The sequence below is a fragment of the Maniola jurtina genome, chromosome 6 (assembly GCF_905333055.1).
Source record: "Maniola jurtina chromosome 6, ilManJurt1.1, whole genome shotgun sequence".
Lineage (NCBI taxonomy): Eukaryota > Metazoa > Arthropoda > Insecta > Lepidoptera > Nymphalidae > Maniola > Maniola jurtina.
Genome location: NC_060034.1, coordinates 4,087,651 through 4,114,758, shown reverse-complemented (window position 1 = coordinate 4,114,758; position 27,108 = coordinate 4,087,651). Strand labels below are relative to the sequence as shown.

General features: G+C 40.6%; 1 protein-coding gene across 1 annotated transcript in view; it reads left to right on the top strand.

Moving 5' to 3' along the window:
• Positions 1-2,335: 2,335 nt before the first annotated feature.
• Positions 2,336-27,108, top strand: part of LOC123866003 (CD151 antigen-like) — a 93,338-nt gene continuing 68,565 nt past the window's right edge. The window contains exon 1 of the mRNA XM_045907278.1: positions 2,336-2,545. The gene's annotated coding sequence lies outside the window, so the exon portion shown is untranslated. The remainder of the gene's footprint in view (positions 2,546-27,108) is intronic.

Below are 27,108 nucleotides of genomic sequence, written 5' to 3'. Positions count from 1 at the left end.
GGAAATAGGAGCCCTAATAGGATCACTTTGTTGTCTGGTAAAAATCTGTTAAAAATAAATATTGTTTATTTTTTGTACGATGATACATACGGACCCCTTCGTGTACGAGCCTAACTTGCACTTGATCGGTTTTTTTAAAGGAGCTATTAATTAAAATTCCCACAACCCACGCTGGAAAATAATCATTTCCTTCCCTTTATCCTAAACAATGAAATCCAACAATTAAAATTCTCATTATGAAACCTGGATATTTGTTAACCCCAACTTTGGTTCAACAAACCCGCGCAGGTGAATGACTTTCATTTTATTTTTTCCAACTCAAGACTTTTTCTTTTAAAATTAAAACTCTTTAGACGATCTCATTATAAAAGGTTTTCTTTTTATTGGTACTTTGTCTCCAACTTAATTGATTTTTGCAAGCGCATCTGATAATAATAATGAATAATGATAATGTAGATAATTTAAACTAGATATTTGATACGAAAAAATAAGAAAATAAGTAGGCCGACTGAACACTAATTAATGGTAAGTGGTGATGCAGTCTAAATAATACGAAATGAGCCTCTTATCTCCTCCAAAAATGCATGACGGCTCCAACGTTCCCATACTTTGCGGTTTTGAGGTAATTAGCAAAACCTCGCGTTACTGTCACCGTATAAAAAATATGATAATATTATTAGGTATGTACTTATGCAGAAAATCATCTACTTACTAGTTTTTGCCCGCGACTTCGTCCACGATACAAATAATAGCCTATAGCACTTGGGATTAGGTATGTACCTACTTATGCAGAAAATCATCCTACTTACTAGTTTTGCCCGCGACTTCGTACACGATACATATACGTATAATAATAGCAGCACATTAGGATTTTGTTGGGGATCTATCAGTGACAGATTTTTTTAAATTGGAAAGTAGTTTCGGAGATTACCACCTACATGCAAACTTACAAACTTTACATTTTTATATATAAGAGTAGATATAAAAAAGAACTAACTGACATCTTCTCGTACTAACAAATCGCTAGAAAATTTTTCTTTCTTTTTATTTAGATTGTTACAACTTTCTGGTACAAATAAAAAATAAATAAATAATAAATAAAATTGAGATTTTGAATGTATGCTAGGCATGTTTACGTAACCCCTTATTTATTGAATTTTGTGATTTTCCAACGGTAACTTTAAAAGAATTATAAGCAGGTGAACAAAATAGCGGTAAAAAAAAACAGATAATTAACGGCCCTGCAACCATTCACAAATCCCCAACATTCGTAGGACTAACGAAAACAGAGTTCCAGATTAATGTTTACATTGGTCATACATAACTCAACTAGTAGGTGGTCCACTAGTTACTATGTTGTTTACGTCAGAGAACAGAAACAATATGTCAAGTACGTACTGGTCACTCGGTACAAATAGGAAAACTCGTAGCTAGAGATTTGTTTCCAGTACCGTAACTTAACTGTAGAAGAATATTATAACAAACTTACTTTTTAATGAAAAAATTAAAAAGTACATTTGAATCAAAAATTATGAAAATTACAAAAAATTCTAATCCTAACCAACCTACTCCATAGAGATTGCTCCAAGCAATAAGGCCGCCTTTGCACACAATTGTTTTTTCTGTTTTCTTCTTTCTGTGTTGTGTTCCTTTATATGTGTTTTTGTGTGCAATAAAGTGTTCTATCTATCTATCTATCTTTCTACATAAGAAAATTTACCTTATTACCTACTATTTCAATGGTAATAATAAAGTAGGCATGCAGGTACGTAATAAATACGTAACTGAATAATTTTGCATCATAAAAAACGTGTCCTAAATATTGTAAATAAAATATTTTGAATTCTTAACAATAATAAAAAGTGTTCTAAATCTGTAAAGAAATTCTTTAAACATTAAATAAAATGTGAATCTATTCTTTAAACCAAAAAGTAACCATAGAATAGAGTTCCATTACAAGACATTAAAACAATACACAAAAAGTTAATCGAAATAAATAAAAGTAACATTTTATGAACTAGAAGCTCATCTCGAGTAATCCCGTGGCCTGTAACACTGAAACAAATGACCGGAAAGCAAGAAAAGTTCACATGCTATGTATTATCACTGTTCAGATAACCTACTATGATCGCTGTAAAAGTCTACTATTTACAACATAAACTCAAAACAACTTACATTGCTGGTTTTCTTGTCCAAGCTTACTTACAATTTAGTTGTAAGACCGCAATGGATATAGTAAAGTATTTAATTCCTAACTTGGTCTTCTACAAAAGTTCACGAAAGGGGAACAAAGTAGCGGGACTTACGTTAAATATTACCCAGTACGATGGTAACGCTAGTGAAGACATAACGTACTCGTATGTACCGAAGTATGCTGTGAAATTACGATGTTTCCGCGTTCGTTGAAATGGTACAGTGCGGTGGATATTACTAAATTTGTATGCATTTTAGTGATTGTGAGTGTGTGTAAATAAACCTAAGAATTCTTGGTACTGAAAATAGTTATAGTTAAGTGAGTTTGTTAAGTTTTTACAGTTACCTACTGGTAAGAAAAATTTACTGTACAAATTGTATATTAGTGTGTTGATTAAAATTTTCAGTTTTCATACTAGAATTTAAATATTATTTTAATCATCGCGATCGCTATTTGATTGGATATTTATTGCCTACACGATTCTAACTAATTCTACTAACATAGATTCGTATTTGTAACAAAGAGATGCTGAATGTTTACTTTCGAATGCTCGGGGGGATCGGGGGTTTGATCCCGGTTGTTATGTTATGTTTGTTTAAAACAAATATCATTTGCGTTAACAGTAAGACAGAAGGAAAGCATCGTGCATGTCTGCTCCATAATATTTTCAAAGGTGTGTGAAGTCTGAAATCCACACATGGTGAGCGTGGCAAACCTAGACAAGCCTAAACTCAGTGCTCAGTAGTGCGCCGGCGATAGCTCGATCATGGTGTTGATGATTTAATATTCATAATAAATAAACAAGATAGAGGTACAAAAGTACCGAGTCCCCTACTTGGCCGTCTTGATTCTTGGCAGAAAATTGAGTTTTTATATTAAATGGCCCTCCAGTGACGCTACTAACCTTTTGCTACCACTTTTGATTACCAACACAATCCCGTGTCTATCCCGAGATCCCGGGATTAACTGTAGATAAACCTAAAATCCCGGGATTAGAAATAAGGGGTCAAGTCCTCTACCTTCCACGTCAACCATAGAGGCGCAGCATGACAGGTAGCATTTCAAATATTAAGATTCTATGAAGCTTAGACCTACCATGCTCTACTCTAGTTTTCACTCTACTTTTGATACGGTATAATATCTAAAGGTATCCCATAAGCGAGAAAAAGTTATTGCCAAAAGTGTGCTATTTTTAGGAAGATAAAATTAAATCGTTTCTGTAAATTGGAGTGCTTTAAATTGAACTGCGCATAAATCATTGCTAAAATGTAAACTGATACGATTTGACGTCATATCACTGGCATACGCTGATATTATGACAACAGTATAAGTAGTAACAGTATTATATTACATTCTGTGGTAGTATCAATGTTATCATTTACGCTTCAGTAACTTTAGTACACATTTGTACATCTCAAAGAAGAGGTTTTCATGTGGTATTAATAGGTAGAATCAAATGAACCTAGAGTTCCTTGTTTTGAGTCATACCCACTCTCTTTACTTAAGAGCCCGCTTCATTTTAGCAGTAGCGAAACTCGTTGGCGGACGGAGCCTAGCTGTTTCCACAGAAGACGGAAACAAGGTTTAAATTCAGTGGCGCGCGAGCTGTCAACGCGAGCGCACGGTTTCGTGAACCATTATTATCAGTCGTATTTTATAGAGCGAAATCGTTTCACTGTCTACCTACATTGTTTTATATTATGGTGATTAACTATGATACAGACTCAAAGACTTGGTGATACGTGTAGTGACATGTCTGAGGAAGAAATAATAATGAGTGAGCAACAAGTTGTGGCGGTGCCTTTACAGAGTGAGAGCGAGCAACGAAGTTTGGAAAAGAGAGGTCGTGAAGAAGATTCAGCGGAGGATGAAGAAGGGTTTATTACAGTACAGCGAGCGTCGAAGCGACATGCTAGGGGTAACTCGAATAGTTGTGGAGATAGTATGGAATTTACCGTCTGCGTTACATCGAAAGAATTGTTACCGAAACAGTTCGGTATGGCTAAGTTATTGAGATCAGAAAATATTAAGGGTATTAGTAGAATTGTGTACAAAAATCCTTATAAAGCTATAATTTCCTTTGAAAATCGAGAGTGTGGCAGCGAGTTGATGCAGTGTGAAAAACTAATAAGCTTGGGATGGAGAGTCCAACCTGCTGATGAAATGGTTTTATCTTATGGGATTGTTAGACAGGTAGATCTAGAAGAAACAGATGAAGAAATATTGAAAAATATAAATTCTGAATTTGAAATAGTATCAGTGAGAAGACTTAAAAGATTAGCGAATACGGGTGTATGGGTAAATTCCGAAACGATACGCCTAGCATTTAAGAGCCCAACTCTACCTGCATATGTATTCGGTTTTGGCTGTAGATTTAAGGTGGATAGATATACATTTCCTGTGACTCAATGTAGTAGGTGCTGGCAATTCGGGCATATTTTTCGGTCTTGCCCTATGAAGAAGATTACCTGCCCAAAATGTGGGAGTAATCACGAGAATTGTGAGATAGTCAATTTTAAGTGCGTGAACTGCAAAGGCAAGCACATGGCAATGTATAAAGAATGTCCAGCTTATCTGAAGGAAAAAGAAGTTAGAGAGATTATGACCGAGAAGAACTGTACTTATCGAAGTGCCTTAAAAATATTTTCGGAGAAGATGGAAGCTCAACATATTTATTCTGAATCGGAGGATGAAAATGACGACATGCAGAAGCAAAACAAGACGCAGACGCAAAATTATAGGTCTTACAGAGATGTCGTAGTGCAAGCTGAGGTTCATACAAATATGTCTACAGGAGAAGACGAGGATCTAAGAAATAACCAGCATTCTGAGCCTGAGATAAGAAGAGTAAAACCGAGACAAGACAAACAAAAGACAACAAAGAGGAAAGAAGAACAGTCACATCAGCAACAGTCGAGTGCGTTTGAACAGTCATTCCGGAGAAACGCAGAACAGAGGGAAGAAGAACAGACAGAAGGACACGAGAAGAAGGGATATGAAAAAAGTTTTGGTAAACGTTTAATGGACATTTTTAAAAGTATTTCAAACGTTTTTAAGTCGACAAATAGTTGGGAAATTAAATTAGAGTTAATAGGCAATGTGTTAGTTAAAGAAATTTGGCAATTCATAGTTAATTTTGTACAAAGTGGCGCTGTCTGTAAAAAAGTAATATCCTCGATATTTAATGGCTAGCTATTCTCAAGGTCAAAAAGATTTTGTACTAAATTTGTTGCAGTGGAATGCGCAAAGCATTAGAAATAAGCGTACCGAGTTTGAGTTGTTGCTATCGCAAGAAAAAATTCATATTGCCTTAGTCTGTGAGACTTGGTTGGAATCAGAGTCTCATTTTAATATTAGTGGATATAATATATTTAGAAAGGATAGGGAGGTTTCATATGGAGGTATTGCTTTTATTATTCACAAGTCAATCAAAACTCAGGAATGCCGGTATAGAAACAAAATGCATAAAGTTATTAAATTGTCAGGATATTAAGAATCTAATTTTAGTTTATTGTCCTTCATCGATCGACACATCACCATCTGATTGGGAAGATATTTTTTCTTTTTTTCCTAATAATTGTATAATAGCAGGGGATTTTAATGCACACCATACGAATTGGTCTTATAAAACTGATACAAGGGGCAGAAATATCTATGATGCAGCATTAGAGGCTGGCTATATATCTCTTAATAATGGTGATCACACTAGAATTAAATATGTTAATAATAATGTTCAAAAAACATCCCCTGACATAACATTTGTATCAAGTGATATTGCATTAGGCTTTGAATGGAAAGTTTTAAATGAAAGTTTGGGAAGCGATCATCTTTTTATTAAAATTAAGTTTAAGTATAAGGATATAGTCATTATGACACAAAAACGGAACTTTAAACAAGCCGATTGGGATTCGTATACAAAATATTTAGAATATCATTTCACTTCCAGCAATACACACTCTGATATTCAGTTATTATATGACAACTTTATCAATCAGTTAAATAATGCAGCTAATAGGTTCATTCCTATGGTAAAAACTTGCGAGAATCCAAAGCAAGGCTTCCAACCTAAGGCATACTGGAACCAAGATTTGTCAAAATTGGTAGCTAAGCGTAGATTGGCTCTGAAGCAGTTTCGTAAAAATCCAACACCTGATAATTTGACAAATCTTGAAGAAAAAATAATGAGTGCTAAAATTGCGATTAAAAAAGAAAAAACAGCAGATTGGCAAAATTACTGTGATAGTGTTAATGAAAAAACAACAATCTCTGACATGTGGCAGCGTCTACGTTGGACAAAAGGTTTCCGATCACCAAGGTGTTACGTATCCCAGGATCAAAAAGTTGAGCTTTTATGTAGTCTCGCCCCTGATAATGTAGTTACAAAAGCGCCCGAATATTTTTCTTCAAATGTATCGTTAGAAAGTCCATTTTCTTTGCAAGAGCTATATAATTGCATAAAGGCAAAAGATACAGCACCTGGTAATGATGGAATCACGTATTCTATGATATATCACTTGCCAATGGCTGGAAAGCTCTATCTGCTAGATTTGTACAACTGTATAGTAAACACAGGCAATATACCGATACAATGGCGTGATATTCTGGTGGTTCCAATACCAAAACCAAATTCGAATAATACAACTGGTAATAATAATAAAAAGCTTAGACCTATATATTTGATATCATGTATTTGCAAGATTTTACATTCGATGATTACTAGACGGATTGAATGGTATATGGAAAAAAATAATCTGTTTTCTCCATTTACCTTAGGGTTTAGAAGAGGACATTCATGTCACGATTGTCTAGCAAAATTAATAACTCATATTCAAATAGGTTTTTCTAAAAACCTTCAAACAGTAGCTTGCTTTTTGGATATTGATGGAGCCTATAATAACGTATTGATAGAAAAACTGACTGTGACTTTAGACGAATTTGGCTTTGGTAAAAAACTATGTCAATATATATGGAATTATTTGAGTGAAAGGCACCTCAAAATTCAGGATAGTGTAGATAAGAGGACCTATTTTTCCCGATCTGCGTATAAAGGTTTAGCTCAAGGTGACCCAATGTCACCGATACTATTTAATATTGTAACAGCTAAAATTTTTCATAGAGTAGTTAATGTTTCATTATGTCAATATGCGGATGACTTTGTTTTATTTAGTACAAATAAAGACATATTTGAAAGTGTTAGCAAGTTACAGGGAGCATTAATTATATTTAATGAGTTGTTAAATGATATGGGATTGGAGCTATCTGTTAAAAAATCAAAATTTTGTATATTTAGTAGGGGTCATAGAAGACAACGAGTAGAATTAAAAGTGGACACTTTTTCTTTAGAGTTGGTAGAAGTTTATAAATATTTAGGTTTATGGTTAGACAAATCCTTACGTTGGGGTAAGCACATCGGCGAGACGGTCATAAAAGTGCAAAAATGTTTTAATTTGCTTAATGTTTTGGCTGGATCATCCTGGGGCGTTCACACTAAACATTTGCGTCAAATTTATTTAGCTTTGATACGAAGTCGTATAGATTATGGATCCTTCATATATGACAATGCCGCAAAATGTCATTTAATTAAATTAGATAGGTTACAAAATCAGGCTTTGAGAATAACAGGGGGCTTTATAAAGACTACTCCAATTCACGTTATGGAGAGTGAGCTGTGTATTCCACCGTTAAAGCAACGGAGGAGGTATTTAGCCATTAAATATTGTTTAAAAGCGTTATCGTGGAAAGACAACGACACTATCAAAGAAATTCAAGTTCTTAGTGGTCTCTGTAGAAGTAATCATTATTGGACGAATAAAAAAGTTCCTTTGCTTGTGTCCGTATATGATGAAGTAAAACTAGAACCTATTTCTTCTTCAGTATGTCTTGAAATGTTTACATTAAGGACTTGGGTTACTAATATTAATGTTCACGATATTGTTAAATGTAATTTAGAAAGTGTCAGCAAGTCCAAAAAGTCATATGAAGTAAATAATTTAAAATATGATGTTATTAAAGAGCTTAGGGACAAGTATGCGGGTTGGTTTGTTATTTATACTGATGGATCAAAAACTGACGAGGGCCGAGGTGCTAGTTTTTTTGTTGCTACAAAAAGGGATAGTAACTTGTTGGGTAATGATTGTTTACGGATAGATGGAGAGATCTGTATTATGACGATTGAGCTCATTGCAATCTCGGAGGCACTGTCGTATGTAAAGACAACTAATCAAAAAAAGGTTCTCATTTGTACCGATAGCAAAAGCGCACTAGAGCATATAGCTCGATCCGCCTCTGGTATCAGAGGTGTTTCGGTAGCTTATGCAGTGCTATCTTCTATAGATGAGTTGAGTAATTTGGGCGTGGATTTGAGGTTGCAATGGGTTCCATCGCATATTGGACTGTCAGGTAATGAGGAGGCTGACTCTTTGGCAAAATGTGGATGTAAAGAAGGTAGATTAATTAAAGTTGAGGGCGACTATTCTGAATCATTACCAAAATATAGAAAATTATGTTACAGAGATTGGAAAGAATACTTCGACAAAATGTCATTAGAAAAAGGAATATGGTATCGAACGTTGCAGAGTGAGCCTCCTCATATACCTTGGAGCAGCTGTACACGAATGAAAAGGAAATATGTAGTGTTGGCCCACAGGCTTAGATCAGGGCACATTCCAGGCAACAAATTCGGATTTCTTATGGGAAAAACATCTTCTCCAAATTGTGACTCCTGTGGAGTCATAGATGATGTATATCATTGGTTGGTGGAATGTGTCCGATTCCAATCAGGAAGAGACCGTCTGGTTGAATTATTAAACTTGAAGAGATTGCAAGTTGGTGTCTTCAATAGCTTATTAGCTAATCCAAATTCTGACGGAGCTTGCAATCTCTTTAGATGGTTTATGATAGGATAGGTTTGTAGGATAAGATGGAATTGTATATATAGATAGAATTGTAGGATAAGATAGGGTACAATTAGGCTGACATGCATAAATGTAAAAGCCTATAAATAAAGGATTAAAAAAAAAAAAAAAAAAAAAGGTTTAAATTAGTGCGTGTCATCCTTTCCCTCTAACTACACCTCACCATGAGAGAGGCCAGATAAATGAATTTTTCTTGAGAGTCAAGATTTTTTAGTTAAAAAACGTAAAGTGATAATATTTGCTACTCGACGTTTGGAATTACGCCTATTTTTGGCAAAAGAAAACATTTTTTATAGAAAATAGGCGTAATACGTTTGTATGGAGAAGTGCGTAAGAAAGGCCACCTGAAGGCCGATTCACGCCAAGCACGTACACGTGACACACGCGTGGTGACGCGCGTGAATCCGTAGACATAACTGCACGCATGACGTCTACGCGAACGTTCACGCCACGCAAGCGGTATGCCATATTGTCTCATACAGTTTCATACATTACAACGCAATGTACGCGCTACGTCTACGCTTACGCAACGCTCACGCAGCCTGTGTGAACGAGCTGTTAAGATCGGAAATATGCTGGCATTAAAATTTCGACTTTACTAACTTTTTTATGACGGTAAAGGATAGCCTTTAACCGTATTACCAGGCCTCAGTCGAAAACAGCCTTAATTGATCTCCCTGGGAATTAAAGCTGGGAATCTCCGGATAGAGTTGCGAGCTTTCCCAACACTCCTTCCCAAGAGAGGTCATGACTCATAAGTCATGAGTCATGAATTTATAACGTATGTTTGTATTAACTTTAACAAAGGTTAACTTAATTATGAGAGACATATTATTATAACCAAATAATTATACTTAGGTAATACACAAAAAATAAAAAATAAATGCATAGAAAAATTTCTATGAAGTTGTCTAATAAACATCTTTGGTAGGTAGGTATAATATTATATGTGATGAATCATGTCTTGTGAGTCTTAAATCTAAATATGATATAAAAATATTTTATATGTGGAGAAAATTCTAAGAATCATAGAATACCTGATTCATCATACTATGGTCTATGATGAATCAACTATCTGACGGAAATAAGATGCTGTTATAAACGCCGGTAACGGAAATTCCGGATGAGTAAAGATACACAGAAACAACACGACTAATATTTAATATCGCGAGATGAAACCGCAAATTTATTTGTACGCATACCGTGATTTATATGCACACATCGTAATATTACAAAGTTTAAATATAGAATTACGTTTTTTGCAACTAGGTATGTGATCATTAGGATTTCGTACCAGAAGAGTGCTAACGGGACTCTATTACTATACTTACTAACATTAAACTACTGTACTAAGCCTCCGCTGTCCGTTTGTCAGTGCGCTGTATCTCATGAACCGTAATAGAAAGAGAGTCGAAATTTTAGAGTGTGTATTTCTATTGCCGCTATAAAACAACAAATAATAAAAAAATTAAAAAAGCCGCCGTAAATTGAACAAAAAAATTAAAAAGTAAGTACAAAATCTTGTAGGATGGTACGGAACCCTTCGCGTGCTAGTCCGACTCACATTTGACCACAATTACGTTGTGTGATCACCAAATCTTAGGAAATGCCAAACACTAGCCCTCTCCATAGCTCGCTGAGTGCCTCTTAAATTGGTGGATCAACAAACCCTTTGTCAGTATCCACTTATAAATAACTAGCTTATGCCCGCGACTTCATCCACGTTGTCTACACATCCCCTGTGGTAGAATTTTCAAAAGTCCTTTCTTAGTGCATGTCTACGTCATAATTATAGCTATCTGCATGCCAAATTTTAGCCCGGATGTGCGTTGATAGATCAGTCAGTCAGTCAGTCATTCAGCATTTCCTTTTATACATTTACTAGTAGATAATTATTATGTTTAGTTTATTTAGTTTATTAGATTAGTTTTGGAAGGGAGAATTGCAGGCAAAAGAGCTCAAGGTCGCCAAAGACGTAAATGGTTGGACGATATAAGGGGGTGGACAGGGCTTAGTTACCCGAAGTTGAAAGAGGCGGCTTTTAATAGAGAAGCTTTTCGGATGATGATCGCCAAACTTCGTTTCGAAGAAGGCACGCGATGATGATGAATTATTATGTAGATCATCAGTAAATGGAAACAAGAGGTACACTTTACTAACATTTTTTCGTAAATTGAGTTCGCAACAGCAATAACTTCCAAACAATATGATGTAACACTATGAACACTTCATCGTGCTGCCATCATACACGACGGCCACCATCGATAACGGCCACGCGCTAAAGCCTTTTTCACGAAAAAAAATTTCAACAAAATTTAGCACGAGATATTTGAATTTCACGAATTTATTTTGCCCTGGCACATATAGAAATAGGAATGAATACGTTTATGCCCTGGCACAGAACTTTGACAGCTGCAATGTGATAATTCCAGTCCATTCCGATCGGCTGACACTCACCCATTAGATAAATAGTATATTTCATTACAAGTGCGGAAAGGCTGTCATTGCAAAGAGTTCCGACAAATGTCTACCCGAGCCGAGGCGTAGCTGAAGGCGAGGGTTGACAGTCGGAACGAGTTGCAATGACGGTTCCGCACGTGTACTGAACGACTATTTTTAATACAGTTGCGAAAAAATGAAGCAATTTAATAAAATAATAAAAACACAATAAACTCAACTAACTTAATTTAATTTAATTTAAAACAACTTTATTGTTAATAGATATAAAAAACTAGGGTCGAAATTACTCATTTTAGGCAACCAACAACTAAACTCGCAAAGAAAATTTCTGAATAATGGCGCCAACCGTAGAATATAAGCAGTTTTTTTTTTCTTCACCCATTCTGGTAGGTAAAGGGAACAATGCCCATACAGCCAAGTCTTCAGTAGAAGTTTTTTATTGATATGAAATGAAAATGAAAAATGAGATGAAATGAAATGAAACCTAACCAAACTCATTCAATCAAATCATTAAATCTGATATTGAAACAAATTAGTAGCTTCTTATTAGAAATACGTATTTGCATGAATCATAAAAACTTCTATGAATTTTTTTAGTAAAAACTTCATGGTTGGTTTTTCTTTTTAATATTTTGACAGTTGGGAAAGAAAAAGCACTAGTGCGGGAAAGGTAAAGAAAAAGCACGAGTATGTAATAGCCCACATCCCGAACGCTATACGTCCCTGCAATACGCCACTTTTTGAGCAACTGTATTAAATCTCATCTCGAGGTCGTCCACGCGGACCCTTTCGGGTCCCGGGGTGACTGGTCAGGGCGATGGCCCTCTTCAGTGGTGGCTACGCCGCCTGCGACTGCGGGCGGGGCACGGGGTTGGACCACTGGTCTGGGTGTCAATTCCGGATTGTCATGTCCGGTAGTGGCCGCACGGCAGTGCGATCGAGCCCGCGGATGTTCGCGAGCGATCGGCTACTGCGGCGGCGTGGGATGTCCTTGAGGCTAACGCCCGCGGCTCGGCGAGGTCGAGCCCGCCGGCGATGTTCCGGCGAGCGCCCGTCAGCCAGCGGCGGGGAAGCAGTGGTGACTATTCAGGTGGTCAGGTCACGTGGCAGACCTAACTTGTCCGGCGGACGCCGATGGTATGGCGCGATGCCCCGCAGGTGCTGGGCTTGCGCTCCATCGGCGCGCGCGAACATCGAGGTGCTCAGGCGGCGAACGTGGTCGTCGAGGCTCTCCATGCGCAGGTCCCTGGAGATGACCGCGTTCCGTACGAAGCGTGGAGCTCCGGCGATGGTGCGGAGCGCTAGCGACTGCTGCGCCCGCAGCGACTTGCGGTCCGTTTCGCTTAGTAGCGCGTACCAAGCTGGGGCCGCGTAAGTGAGTCGCGTGCGGACGTACGTCTTGTAGACGCACAGCCTCGTACGGAGATGCAGGTGGGACGCCAGCACTGGGCGCAAGAGAGCCCGTGCGGCGCGCGTCTGCGTGACCACGTTCTTCACGTGGGATCGCATCTTGAGTCCCCTATCGATGGTTACCCCCAGGTATTTGGCCGAGGGCGTCCACTCGATGGTCTCTCCTAAGAGCGATACCCGTGGCGGCGGGGCAGTCCGCCCGAAGGATACCGCCTGAGTCTTCGCCACGTTGACCTTCAGCCTCCAGTCATTCAGCCAAGCGGGAAGTGCATCCAGTGCACGCTGCATTTTGATCGCCGCGTGCGGTCCATTGATCGACTTTGTTATGAATGCAGCGTCGTCGGCGTACAACGCCAGCATGGCGTCGCCGACCACTGGGATGTCGTCCGTGTATCTGCCATAGCAGACGGGCGACAGGCAGCTTCCCTGAGGCACACCGGCTCGGATGGGGCGCTCCGTGGACAGGGCGTCTTCAACCGCCACTTGAAAACGTCTGTCTCGCAAAAAGGTGGCCACAGTCTTGACTACTCGACGAGGAGTAGTAGACGTGGACAGCTTGTAGATGAGCCCGGTGTGCCAGACGCGATCGAACGCCTTCTCCATGTCGAGGAATACTGCAATGCACCGCTCTCGCTTGTTCATGGCGGCAGCGAGATGGTGCAGTACCCTCGAGACTTGGAGCGTGGTGGAATGTTCGGCACGGAAACCGAACTGTTCGTCGCGTGGCTGGATGTGAGGCGTGATGTGCAGCAACAGCAACTTCTCGAAGACTTTCGAGGTCGTCGACAGCAGCGTGATGGGACGGTAGCTCCCAGGCTGCATGATGTTTTTCCCCTGCTTCGGTATCATGATGACTCGGCCGAGCTTCCACGACGATGGGAAGTGCCCGGTACGGAGTATCCCGTTGAATAGCCGCGTCAACGTCGCGATTGCTCGCGGGGGTAAGTGACGCAGGGCTTCATTGATGACTCGATCGGGGCCGGGCGCTTTGCGCAGTTTAGTTCGTCGAATCATCCGAAGGACTTGTCCAGGGGAAAATACGACGGGGTCTTCCGTCGGCGCTATCGGCGACTCGAAGTATGCCTCCAAGTGTCGCTCGATGGTTTCTTCGTGCTGCACATCTGTGGTCGGATTCGGTGAGAACTGCGTCTCCAGGTGGTCCGCGAAGATCTCCGCGCGGTCCTCGGCACGGTAACGTGGGGTTCCGTCACCGGCCAAGAGGGGCCTAATCGGAGGCGGTTTCCCGGAGAGTCGGCGGCAAAGGCGGTGGATGCCAGACCAGTCGTCGCCGGCTCGCTCGATGGCCGTATGCCAAGACTCGTCAGCGATAGTTTGCAACGCTTCCGAGATCTTGGCGGCCAGAGCGTTGAGCCGCGTCTTCATGATCGGGCACCGCTGGTTTTGCCATGTCCGGCGCAGTTTCCTCTTCTCCTCCAGCATCGCTTGGATGTAGGATGGGAGCTGGCGTGGTTTTCGCAAGGCTGCAGCGTCGAGTCTGGACTCTCGAAGCGCGGTGGACATAGTCGCGCTGAGGTCCTCGGCGAGTCGGTCGACGTCTGCAGGGCTCTCCACTCTAAAGGACGGCGAATGCTCGGCCATGTGCTCGGCGAAGATTCGCCAGTCCTGGCGATGCTTTGGCGGAGGGAGAAGGGAAGTCATCGGCGTTGTCTTCAGCGTCAAGAGGACTGGTTGGTGGTCGGAGATGAGGTGGTCATCCAGTACGTCTAACGTCGGCGTGGCGGACAAGCCACAGGTGACGGCTATGTCGATGACGTCAGGCGTATATGCTGCGGCGTACGGGTAGTGCGTCGGGACCTCTGGCCCCAGCACCACGTACCCGTGGCGGTCTGCATCGTCCAGGAGGCGTCTGCCGTCCGGACACACGTGGTTGGAATTCCACGCCGTGTGTTTCGCGTTGAAGTCCCCGGCGATAATCGTGGGCAGTGGCGAGTCCAGCAAGGTGTGGACGTCAGTCACTGCGAGGCGATTCGTCGGCGGCTTGTAGAAGGCGAACACACGGGTGGGTTGGCGGTCAATGCAGACCTCCACGCCCAGTGCGTAGGTCGTCTGCAGCTGTGGTACTGGCAGCACTTGGTGGATGACATTCCGACGGACCAAAACTGCTAATCCCCGGTAAGCAGTCCCGATCGGCGAGGCGTGGTCCTCCCGGTAGACGTGGTATCCCGAAAAGTTCAACCGGTCTACTGGTCTGAGGTGAGTCTCGTTGATCAGGCCGATGTCCACTCGACGCTGAGACATCAGGTTCTTGAAAAGACGGGCTTTTTGTGACGAAAGCCCGTCGGCATTCCAGAATGCTACACGGAGCTCACTCAGAGCTGCAGAGCTCCATGATGCAAGCAAGGATCAGCGGGGCTGGATCCCGCTGCTCCTGGATTGCCAACAGAACCTGGTGTAGGGTGCCGATGACTTTGGTAAGTCTGGAGTCCAAGTGGCCGGGGGCCGGCTGAGGTGCCGGGCGCGGCGCGCCCTTCCGCTTCGCCTTCGTCTCCCTCGCGGGAGCGGCGACCACGGTGGGCTTGGACTGGGCGGCGGGCGGCGCGGGTGCAGCCGCCGTCGGGCGCTTGGTAGGAGGCTGTGGCGCGGCGGGAGCCGCGGATGCGGCCGCCGTCGGGCGCTTGGCAGAGGGCTGTGGCGCGGCCGGCGCCGTGTCTTGGCGCGGCTGCGCGCGCTTGCCACGTCTGCGGCGGCGGCGCGCGCCGGTGCGGTGCGCGCGACGGTACCCGCCCTGCGGTTCCGCAGCTCCTTGCGGAACACGGGGCAGTTGGCGTTGTTCGCCGTGTGCGCGTCGCCACAGTTGGCGCACGTCGGTGGCTCCTCCTTGGGGCGCGGACAGTCCCTGGCTGCGTGGTTCCCCGCACAGGCCACGCAGACTATGGGTCGGTGACAATTCACCGAGCTGTGCCGCCACTGCTGGCACCTGTGGCATTGGGCGGGCCCCTTTCTGCCACGCCAGGCCTCAATGGTGATGCCGGGCATACAGAGGAGCTCATGCACCTCGTATATGCCCGGTGTGATGTCAGGAGTTCGCTGCAGCTGCGCGAACATGAGGCATCCAGGCCTGCCTGGACGCGCGGGGATCGTCCTCACGTGCTCGGGGACGTATCCGAGTTCGCGCAGCTCTGCCTCGACGAGTTCCGGCTCGGTGTTCGCCGGAAGGCCGCGGATCGCCACCTTGAGGCTCCTCTCAGCCGGCAGCGAATAGCAGAACCAGGAGATTCCGCTGGCGCTCTCCAGCTGCGTAAGGTAGCGCTGGATGGCGCGGAACTCCTGGTCCGACTTTGGTATGAAGCGGACGCCCTTGCCAAATGGGCGTCCGTTGGGAGCATGGCCGAGGAGCCTCTTCAGCTCGCGGAAGTGAGTGGGCCAGTCCGGCAGCACCTCCACGATCAGCGGAGGGTAGCGGGCGGCCTTCGGCTTCGGCGTCTTGCTGGGGTCGACGGTGGCGGCGGCGGCGGGCGCGGGCGCAGGAGCGCGCACTGGAGCGGTGCCCGACGGGGTCGTCTTGGGCCTCTTTGCAGCGGCCGCAGCAGCTGCGTAGGAGGGGCCGGGCTCACTGTATTAAAAAGTTATTTTAACTATTATATATCTACTCTATCCATGGAAAGAAGTTAGTATAAGGCTCTCTCTGTTACGTAATCCTATACAAATGACAGAGACAAAAATCTCAGTGGGCGTTAACTATTTTGAACCACCAATCATATTTCTTGAGCGCGCAATTAGTCGATAGCTAGTCGCTTCGTCGTCAGGCGGTGGGACAAGTGCCTAAGGTTGAGATCTATAGAGAGACCTTAGATTTATAATACTGTTAAAACGAGACAGCGTTATACCTGTGGTTATACCACAGGGTGGTTATACTGCTGACATAAAACGTCTCATTTAAACTGAAGCTTAAATCTGAGCAAAGAAAAAAACGATCTATAGATCTCAGTCTAAGACTGTTCCAGATGTTTCTTGTGGCTGTCAATTCAGAAAAAATAGATTTTACTTAAATACACAGACATAGTGCATTCAGTCAGCGGATTGAGGTCAATTCAAGATATATGCACTAGAAGAGGCCCTCGACGACTCTCACATTATTGACGTAGCGTTTTATGAGATGGTTGACATTTCCGCAGCTAGAAATAGGCACATTTTTAAGCCATTACTTGAAGTTTAGGTACTTAATTAAAAAATAAAAGAATTAAAACGTTTTATATAACGATTTTAGCATATTAATATGTACGTGACTTCATCCGAGTGGACTACACCAATTTCAAACCCCTATTTAGGAATTGGGCTTTCAAAAATCCGTTCTTTGCGGATGTCTACGTCATAATAGCTATTAGCAGACGAATGGACAGGCGGACGGACGGACAGACGGACGGAATAGGGTCCCGTTGCCACCATTCGGGTACGGAACCCTAAAAATTATTTATTTTTAGCAGTCAATAGCGGTAATCGTTGTTCAGATGTTATTTTGAACCTGTGTATAAATAAATCTCCATGGTACATTAAGCACGTGGTAAGGCAGATAAAAGAATCTTTAAAGTACTTATGTTCAGAAATGGATATCCCGTTGCCAAACCATCAGTCGGGAGCTATCAGTGAAATAAATTGACTGTCGAGATCAAGTAATTTACTGTTATTGGATTATTTTTATAGGGTATCATGAAACCAATTTATGGCAATCAATTGTATGTAATAAAAGATAAACATAAAACTTTTCTTGGGAGTTTCTGCCAATTTTTCGTATTGAACGTGTTTAATACGTTACGTTTAATAAACTAATATTTCCTCCTCGAATTTTATCATGGCGTTTGATCACATTAGAGACAAAAATTTTAGCTTTTGTAGCTATATAGCATGACTTTTTGCCATAGGAAAACACGTTTCGTCCTTAAACAATTAGCTGGCTGAGGTACCTACCACGTTAGTTATTTAAGTCTTTGGGAGCAGTTGCTAATTTGCGCTCTACTGCCAACCAATTTAGCACCCCAGTACGAAGCCTTGTACTACGCCTATCGAGTTCTTACTATACAAAAGTCACAAAAATGAACATCTTTTCTGAAATGCAGATGACCCACGAACATGGCTAATAATTTCTCTTCGGAGATATTGTTGGCTATGGCTAATGACCTGGCAGGGGGGGAGGTTTCTCCGCGTGTCCCTCTGACTAGCAGAGGGCACAGTGGACGAAGCGGCGGATGGGACGCGGGCGCGCGACGTGCGCGTCCCAAGGTCGGGGGACGCACTTCGTTGGTGCGTCCCGGAGGTGCGGTGGTGGGGACCGAGCAGGTCCCCGGTGGAGGGTCTACCTCGGCAGACGTCGCTGGCTGGGTCGCGGTTGTTTGCTTCGGCGTTCCCGTGACCCAGTCGCCAGGCGACGCGCAGTAGCGCCGCTGGGGTTTAGTGGGTATTCCGGTCGCCTCTCGGCCGGCAAGTCCCACATACCCTCCCTCAGCTGGCTGGCGGCCTCACGGCTGGCTGGCTAGCTTCCGGGGGGGATGCGTAAACGCATTCCCCAGCGTCAACAAAAAAAAAAAAAGATGACCCACGAAAACCTACTATCTACCTATCGGAATAAGTAATCACAATAATTATCTACTAATTTCTGTCTCGGTACAAAAATGGCTGTAGTCGGGTAATAATCTGCCTCAGCTAAATTGCGGTCATCTTGCATTATTAGAACTTTGGAACTAGAGTAATTTGGACAATGTATAATTCCTATTCCCAGATGCTCTATCTGAGTCAAGTAATTATCGCTTAGGGCGATCGCACACGGCCGCAATATCCGTAGAAGGCGTAAGAGACAATATACCAAGCGCCCCGGGCGTGCTGATGGGACATGGTGCTGACAAAATGTATGGCGCTCTGTGGAACAAAATACAACAAGCGCCCGCCGCCGCATTTTGTTACATATAGTGCATTTTGTCTTCACAGCGTCCCGTCCACAAGCCCAGCGCGAGTGGGGTGATTGCTAACTCAGTGACTGATACTGAATATAATACCTCTGAATGATAGCCACCGAATTCCTTTGACATTTATTTTTAATCCATTGAAGGTTTTCTATGATTTTTTTTATTGTCACTCAGTGAAGCAGCAATGTAGAACTAACCAATGTCAAATGAGCTTGATAAAATGTTGATCACTGCATTAGCGAATCACCCCGCAGGTTGCTTGATATATCCTAAAAAAAAGCTTCCAAAGGCGTAAGAGCTGCATTTTTCAGTACTGAAAATGCCAGTGACGTCCATATTGGGTGCGCTGTTGACTTCTACTTACATCATCGGCATTACTTCGATGCGGTTGAATCTAGGCAATCACATACATTTTGGCTCGGTGATGGCGCTTGCGTCCATTACACTTTGATAAATAAACTCTTTTGCTCAACGATAAAATCAACGTTTCGGGTATTATTAGTAGCATTCCGCCGTCCCTGCCCGTCTATGCTTCCTTCAAAACAAGAGTGAATAGGCATCGTCTAGGCAAGCGTACTATAACCAAGACCTCATCATTGCTTGTGTCTATTATATTATTAATTGCTTGTGTAGGCATGATTGTCGTCAAGCTCAAGTAAGTCACGCAATATAAAAAAAGTCTCACGGATCATAGTGCACCATCACTTTTGAGAAAGACCGCAACAATTTCATTACAAAATTTGAAACACAATTTCACACACCCATTAAGATCGTTTCGCTGAAAACTTAAATCAAACTCGTAATTATCATACGCGAGCTTGAGTTTGGATACAGAAATTGTAATATTCAGACTATGTACACACATAATACTTGATTACATCACATCTTCATCTGAAATACGTACATACTGCGAATTTGGCAAATATGAATATTGCTTGTTAGTGCCATTTCAGGAGAATATTATTGCGATAATTTCTTGCTGCTGATAGTATAAGGCTCGAAGAGGTGCACGGGCCGTAAAAGACCGCGAGATTTGGCCTTACTATTAGTATTACTATCACTTATAAATTAATAATAATTATTAAGTTGTTACTTAATTAAGCTATTGTAAGGTTATTTTAAAAAAAGTTGATTTGAGTTGTCAAAAATAATATAAAATTATTAATTTAGCTGATGAAGGTAGTTTGGTAAAATCGATATTTGGCTCATTCGATGTCATACAATCTGTTACTAGGAGGCCAACAAGATTGAACTTGCATAAATACGGGTGTTTTGAAGGTTTTAGTTCAGTCTCCTTCCGAGATTCGGAGCGATATCGCATATTTTCGGTATTTGAATTGTGAACTGGATAATTAGATGTTGTGATAGCAATCACGCTCTAATTAAATTATTTATTTTGGCATTAGTTTGTTTAGATTAAAACTCTCGGATAACCTTGCACATTAAACTTGTGTTTTTTTTGTGTTGGTTTTGGAGAGGACATTCCAATAATTCGATAAAAATATTTAAATAATACCTGCTTTTCTGAGTGACGCCAATAATTCAGAAGCGGGACGTGTCTCACGTTGTCTTAATTCCGCTTTGGTATCTTTTTGTAAACAACCCACATTTGATTAAAATTTTTATTGAGTTTGATTTGGTGATTAAAATTTTTAGTTTTTTTTAATAATTTAGTCTTTTGTGAATTGGAAAGTAATTTGCAATGAGTGGTTCAGATTTTGTATACATCGAATGAGAAGTTAGTCGTTTAGATTTATTGTTGACTTGATATTAAAACTGAGAGTTCGGCAGTTCAGGGGTAGGTTTTAATGATTTGACGGAGGGCAGGATAGCCCATGATTTGGATTTGACTTAGGGCAAGGAAGCCCGCGACTGACATGACAAGATTATTTAGAAACACGAGGGCGTGTTAAATTCAGGACGGCCGAACTGTAAGGTTATTTTTAAAAAAGTTGATTTGAGTTGTCAAAAATAATATAAAATTATTAATTTAGCTGATGAAGGTAGTTTGGTAAAATCGATATTTGGCTCATTCGATGTCATACAATCTGTTACTAGGAGGCCAACAAGATTGAACTTGCATAAATACGGGTGTTTTGAAGGTTTTAGTTCAGTCTCCTTCCGAGATTCGGAGCGATATCGCATATTTTCGGTATTTGAATTGTGAACTGGATAATTAGATGTTGTGATAGCAATCACGCTCTAATTAAATTATTTATTTTGGCATTAGTTTGTTTAGATTAAAACTCTCGGATAACCTTGCACATTAAACTTGTGTTTTTTTTGTGTTGGTTTTGGAGAGGACATTCCAATAATTCGATAAAAATATTTAAATAATACCTGCTTTTCTGAGTGACGCCAATACTATGTTACATTTCACTCGATTACCTAATGATAGATGAGTGGTAGATTCATTTAGCGATTCAAAGCCAGTCGTAACAATTTATTTAAATAAAAATATTTCTATTCCAATCTTGCACCTCGGTCAAGTTTTGAATCCGTGTGCGATTTCCTCAAGTGACCGACGTACGGACATAATTTAAGGGTCCTTATTAATTAACATTAATCTTTGCAGTCCTTTAGAAATCGGCTCTTGGACGGGTCAGTGCGGTCGTCGGGTGTACAGCTATGGCGGTTTGTCCTATCAAAGACCTTCGAGTTAATATTTAATGACAACAAGTATACATACTTAATAAGGGACCAATTTATTAGTCTTGTTAGACCCTTTGAAACAGTATGTACGTACATGTATTTAAAAGTACCTATAACAATTATGGATTACGATCAAACTTTACATCTACCAAATTCTTGTTATTTTTCGTCTTCAACGCATAGATGTCCCCACTGATGAACATAGGTCTCTCGTAGCGACTCCCACAAGTCGTGGTCTTGCGACTCTGCGTCGCCTGGGTCCAAAGGCTCACTATTGCGCCTCGTTTGATATCATCTGTCCACCTAGTGAAAATCTGCCCACGTGCTACCCGTGCAAGGTCGTCATTCCCACACTCTGTTTCTGTATTTGAACCACTCGTAACCTTTCTATTGCCACTTCATCAAAATTAAGATGCAAAGTTCTTTTTTACATATGAATATCATTGGACGCAAAGAGACATGAACACAATTGGCTTTGCGTTAAGTTGCCCAGAAAAGAATTATTCTATAGTATGTAATTGTAAAATGTTGCTTTATGAAAAGAGTAACTGCTGAGTTTCTTGCTGCTTTCTTCTCGTTCTAATAATTTAAAAAAATAATTTGAAAAATAGATTAAACTTTTTTAAGAGCCTTTAAGATAGATGAAACAATTGAAATGTGTGGATCTTTTCTTAACTAAAATTCGAACTATGTGCCCTACTCCTTGCCATTTCGCAACCCGTTGAGCTATGTCGGTTACCTACTCTGGTTCCCCTACGGATCTCCTCTGATTTGATCACGTAGAAAAACTCCAAACATAAGTCTCTCATCGCTCACTGAGTGACTCGGAGCTATTTTATGAGGCCCATAGTCAGCGATCATGTCTCGGATCCATACAGACACATTAAACGCATACAGACTGAGAATGTCACTTTATCTAGAAACGATCCTGGCTAAATTGTTCCAGTGTAGCCCATGTAGGTATGTACTTAGATCTTTTGGTGGGGGCGCTTTGACCAAGTCTAATTATGACCTCAGAAGCGACACCGTACTACCAACTTAGTATTCCGGTACAAAGCAATCTACATTCAAATTAGTGGCAGGAATTGTACGTATCTTTGAATAAGCATGAGTTTGTATAACTACATACTAAATAACTATAAATGGACACATAGACCTTTCAAAAGAGTTAGCGTAAATAAAAGTAACCATAAACCCCGGGGCACGGTGCCCCGGGGTTTATGGTCAACAGTCAACAAAAGCAACACATTTTTTAATACTGAAAATAACAGCGACGTGAACAAGAGTCAAGCGCATCGAAGAAATGCAGTTGATATTATCACTAGCGCACTAACAAACGTCGGCGCTAACACTACTCTGACCTCTTTTCACGCAGTTTTACAGCGCGCCCGATGCTCCTGAATACATATTTAAAGTGCCGCCCGTAAAATCTCTTATTGTAAAGACTTTTAATTACGCCTGTTAATTACGCCTTCTGCATGTCTTGTGCTCTCCTTGAATCCATCTTAAATCTTTGAATCTTAATTTCAAACATATTATCTGGCATATTATCTGGAATTGTGATATTACAGGGATGGCAGTTGACAGAAAGTTTTGTAACAGACGATTTCTGATAATATGCGGCCGGCCTAAAATAACGACGTGCCTAGTTTGACGGTTTTAGAAACACATTTTTTTAGTAGGATTATCCATTCAAGACAATGGGTCTTGGATGGATAATCTATACCTACATTTATTTTTTAAGCTCATGAGATCGTGGTTAAGCATAAATCTGCCATAAATAAAGATAACTACTGACTTTGACAAAGCAGGTCAGGACTCTTGAACTTTTATCAGGTGTCGACAAAATTATTATGAAAAGTGATTGATTCTATTTTGCATTTGGCGATAAGTCACGTTTGGCTGATGTTCTTGTTAGACAATATTATTTATCTTTTAGGTATATGTAATTACTAACTACCGGCCCCGGATTGCCTTTGGGAATTTTGAAAGATCCGGCCTTATCCCTTGTCTGCATTATAAAGAGAACTTCTGTGCATAGCTTTCTGAAGCCAAAGGTTTGGGCTGGATAACGCATTAATGAGTAAGCCAAAGAGCAAGCCAGGACTTTTTTCTTTATATAATTTATATTTCAAACAGACTAGACGCTGCGAACTGTTTTTACTTTGGAAAACATAGTAGCGATTATTGTACAAAAGTCCTGCTGTCGGGAAAAGTTTGAACATTACAATTTGAGCCTACATGTCAAAGTTTTTCCATAATATTCAGTTTTCGCCCGCAACAATAAACAATGGGAAAGTTTTGATGACTCTCGACTTTTTGTTGTTACCCGGGTTGTGATGTTGGACTTGTAGGAAAAACTTAAACTGCCCCATGAAAAATATAACTTTGGTAGTTATTAACATTTTTTGCTTCATAATACATTTTGTTTAAATATATAAATGTTATGTGTTCATGTAACTCCAATGACCTACTTTATTCATCCTATTACATCTTTTCGGTAGAAAGGACATTCCGAACCAGGAATTAAGGCTTTGACGATGCAAAAGCCACAAAAATCTATCCATGTTCTTACTTACTTCTAGCATTGGTGTTTGAGCTTTCGATCTTAAAATCTAACTACGTGTTTCCTGTGGAAATTCCACCCCTTCAACGATTTTCAAAAATTCCACCCAAGCGAAGCTGGGGCGGATCAGCTGTTAAAAAATAAAGGGAAAACTATTAAACTCGGTATTAAATAGAAGGAGGAAGTAATTTCGCGTGCCACAGATTAAAGTTTAAGACGTCTATGGCATACTAAACTAAAGTGCAAGTCGTGGAAAATCACGAAACAATTTCGTTCGGATTTCATTTTAACGCTGCGCGGAGCAGAAACCATCTGACAAAATTCACGACGGAGTGTTGTTCAATATTAGATAGGAATTTTATTAGGAATGTAGATAGAGATATGGACTGAGTAAGTATACCTACTTTTTACATTATGCATTTAAAAAAAAGCTAAAATCTAGTTGAAATTTAAAATAATGCCAGGTTCACAAGACGTGCTTGTTTTTAAAATTGTAGCCTAATATTCCTTTTTACTAATTGACTTCTAATTGTACCTATAACTTCGGTAAAACCGGCTAACTTTGATACTTCGCCAAACCACCCGCTTGGTCCTGGCGGGTGACCCTGTTGTACAAACAAGGGTAAAAGTTGTTCAAGAACTTGGTACGATAAAGTAGTTCTCTGGCAAAGTTCGGCAGTATCCCCACCGCCTATGGCGAATTCAAGTGTTATACTTGAAGCCTCTAGGACTGAATCTCGGAAGGTTGTTATTTCAAAATATAATAGGTACTCGTTGCTATATAATTTGTGTAATTATAGTACTTATTCATTCCATAAGCTACAAATATCAATAGCTAAGCTCAGTTGGAAAGACAATTTGGACATGTTTAGCATCACTACTAAATAAACGAATATCATAAATGCGAAAGTACGTTTGATGTGTTGGTTTGTCCTTAAATCACGCCACAACGGAGTAAAGCATGCATTTAGATTGGTAAAGACTATCACGGAAAATCAGAGTTTTAAAAAATCCATAACAACACATACGAATTCGCGTGAATCATCTAAGTAGTACGTAAAATTATTATTTTTTATTAAAAAAAAGCGTTATTAAAATTGGATATCATACAATCTAATCCCCCAGAGTTTACAAGTGCCTACTTTCACAAATTTTCATCAGAGATGAGTTATGAGCTTATATAAACCTTCGAATAAAAAATTGTATTTTTGATTGAAAATAGATGGGCCCCTAGGCCCTACTCCTAGGCCCTAGTAACTACATACTGCAAGATTACATATTGCGAAAATAATTTGTTAAATGTTAACGTTAACAACAATATCAAATCGGTTTTAAAACAAGAAATGGTCTCAAGTTCATTCATATTTTCTACGAGAGTTTTTGATTATTGAGATCCATAGCATTTAGTTTCAGTCGAACAAAATGTATCTCTAAAAAAAATGTATCTATCTAAATGTATGTGCGAATATATTTAAAAACCGCTGGAAATTTAAACAAACGGTTTGTAACAACTGCTTTGGCAATATATTTTAAAATACACTCTATTTGGGCCAAAATATTGGCAGCTGTAAAAGCTTCAAGGATGCCAAAATTGCCTCTTACTACTCTTATCGTGAGGGGGACGTTTGAGTTAGTTTAATAGGGTGTGGTTCTATTAATAATAATACTGTGATACAAGTTAATCATTGACTGCGATCATGAGATACAGCCCTCAGACAAACAGACTAAAAATCGATAGTCTCTCCTGTCGAAGTATGCTGTGATTGCACGTTGTGATCATCTAGCTATTACAAGTCGTGATGTAGCGTATATTATAATAAATTATCATCAATTAAAGAAAGCAAGAATCAAGTTTATAAGCCTTATAATTCATTTTAATTTATTTGCACATTTTATTTGACCTTTCGGCCCGGCGGCATTTGCTGCCAGTCAACCAAATTCGTGTGTAAATGTAAACAGACCACGTCGGTCGTCCCATTTAAAACAATAATTACAATGAATTATATATTAAATTACTTTTACGGCGACAGTTAAAACAGTCTCGTTGGTAAATTATCATCCCGCGAATATAATTTACTGTGGAAAATCACAATCGTATAAACATATTTGTTACATCAAGAATAATGGACATTTTAATCGCCAAAGCGATTTATTGTAGCGAAACGCTTTTGTTCCTTTTATGTTATATTATTTTAATAGGAGAGTCATTTGGTGCTCAAAAAGGAGGTTACCTGGAAAGTTTTCCGGGAGTCTTGAAATATTGTTATTGTATTATTACAATATTACGGGGGATATTGTTATATTATTAGGTATACTAGTCGCGGGCATAACCCGCGACTTCGTTCGCGTGGACTACACAAACCCCTATTTTACCCCCTTAGAGGTTGGATTTTCAAAAATTCTTGCTGAGCGGATGTTTACGTTATAATAGCTATCTGCATACCTCACAGCATGATCCGTCTAGTAGTTTGAGCTGTGCGTTGATGGGTCAGTCAATCAGTTTTCCTTTTATATATTTAAATTTCGATGATTTTTATATAGAAATTTCAATTTGAAAAAGTTCGCCATTCGTAGATCGATTACTAGCTGACCTGCCCTTGCTTTACTTGGGTAGAATTTCTAAAAATCCATTGGGGATGGAATATACAAAAATCTCACGTTTACTTCACTTTTAACCAAAAGTCCAAACACCAATTAGCAAGGATATAACTTGAAAAAGCAGACTTTCATACCCGTTTCATATTTAACCATTTTGGGGGCGAAATTTCTAAAAATCCTGAAACACCTACGTGCATGGTTCTTCAACTTTAACTGAAAGCCCAAGTAACCATTACTGTAACTTGAAAAATGGCGGAATCCGTAAAAACTTTCACTCTCTAAGTATTTAATGCGTAGTTTTTCCAAAAATCACACCTTATAAATTATTATCTACATCTTAAAAAAAAAACACCTAAGCACCTTCTAGGTAAACGCGTCCCATCTTAGACCACATCA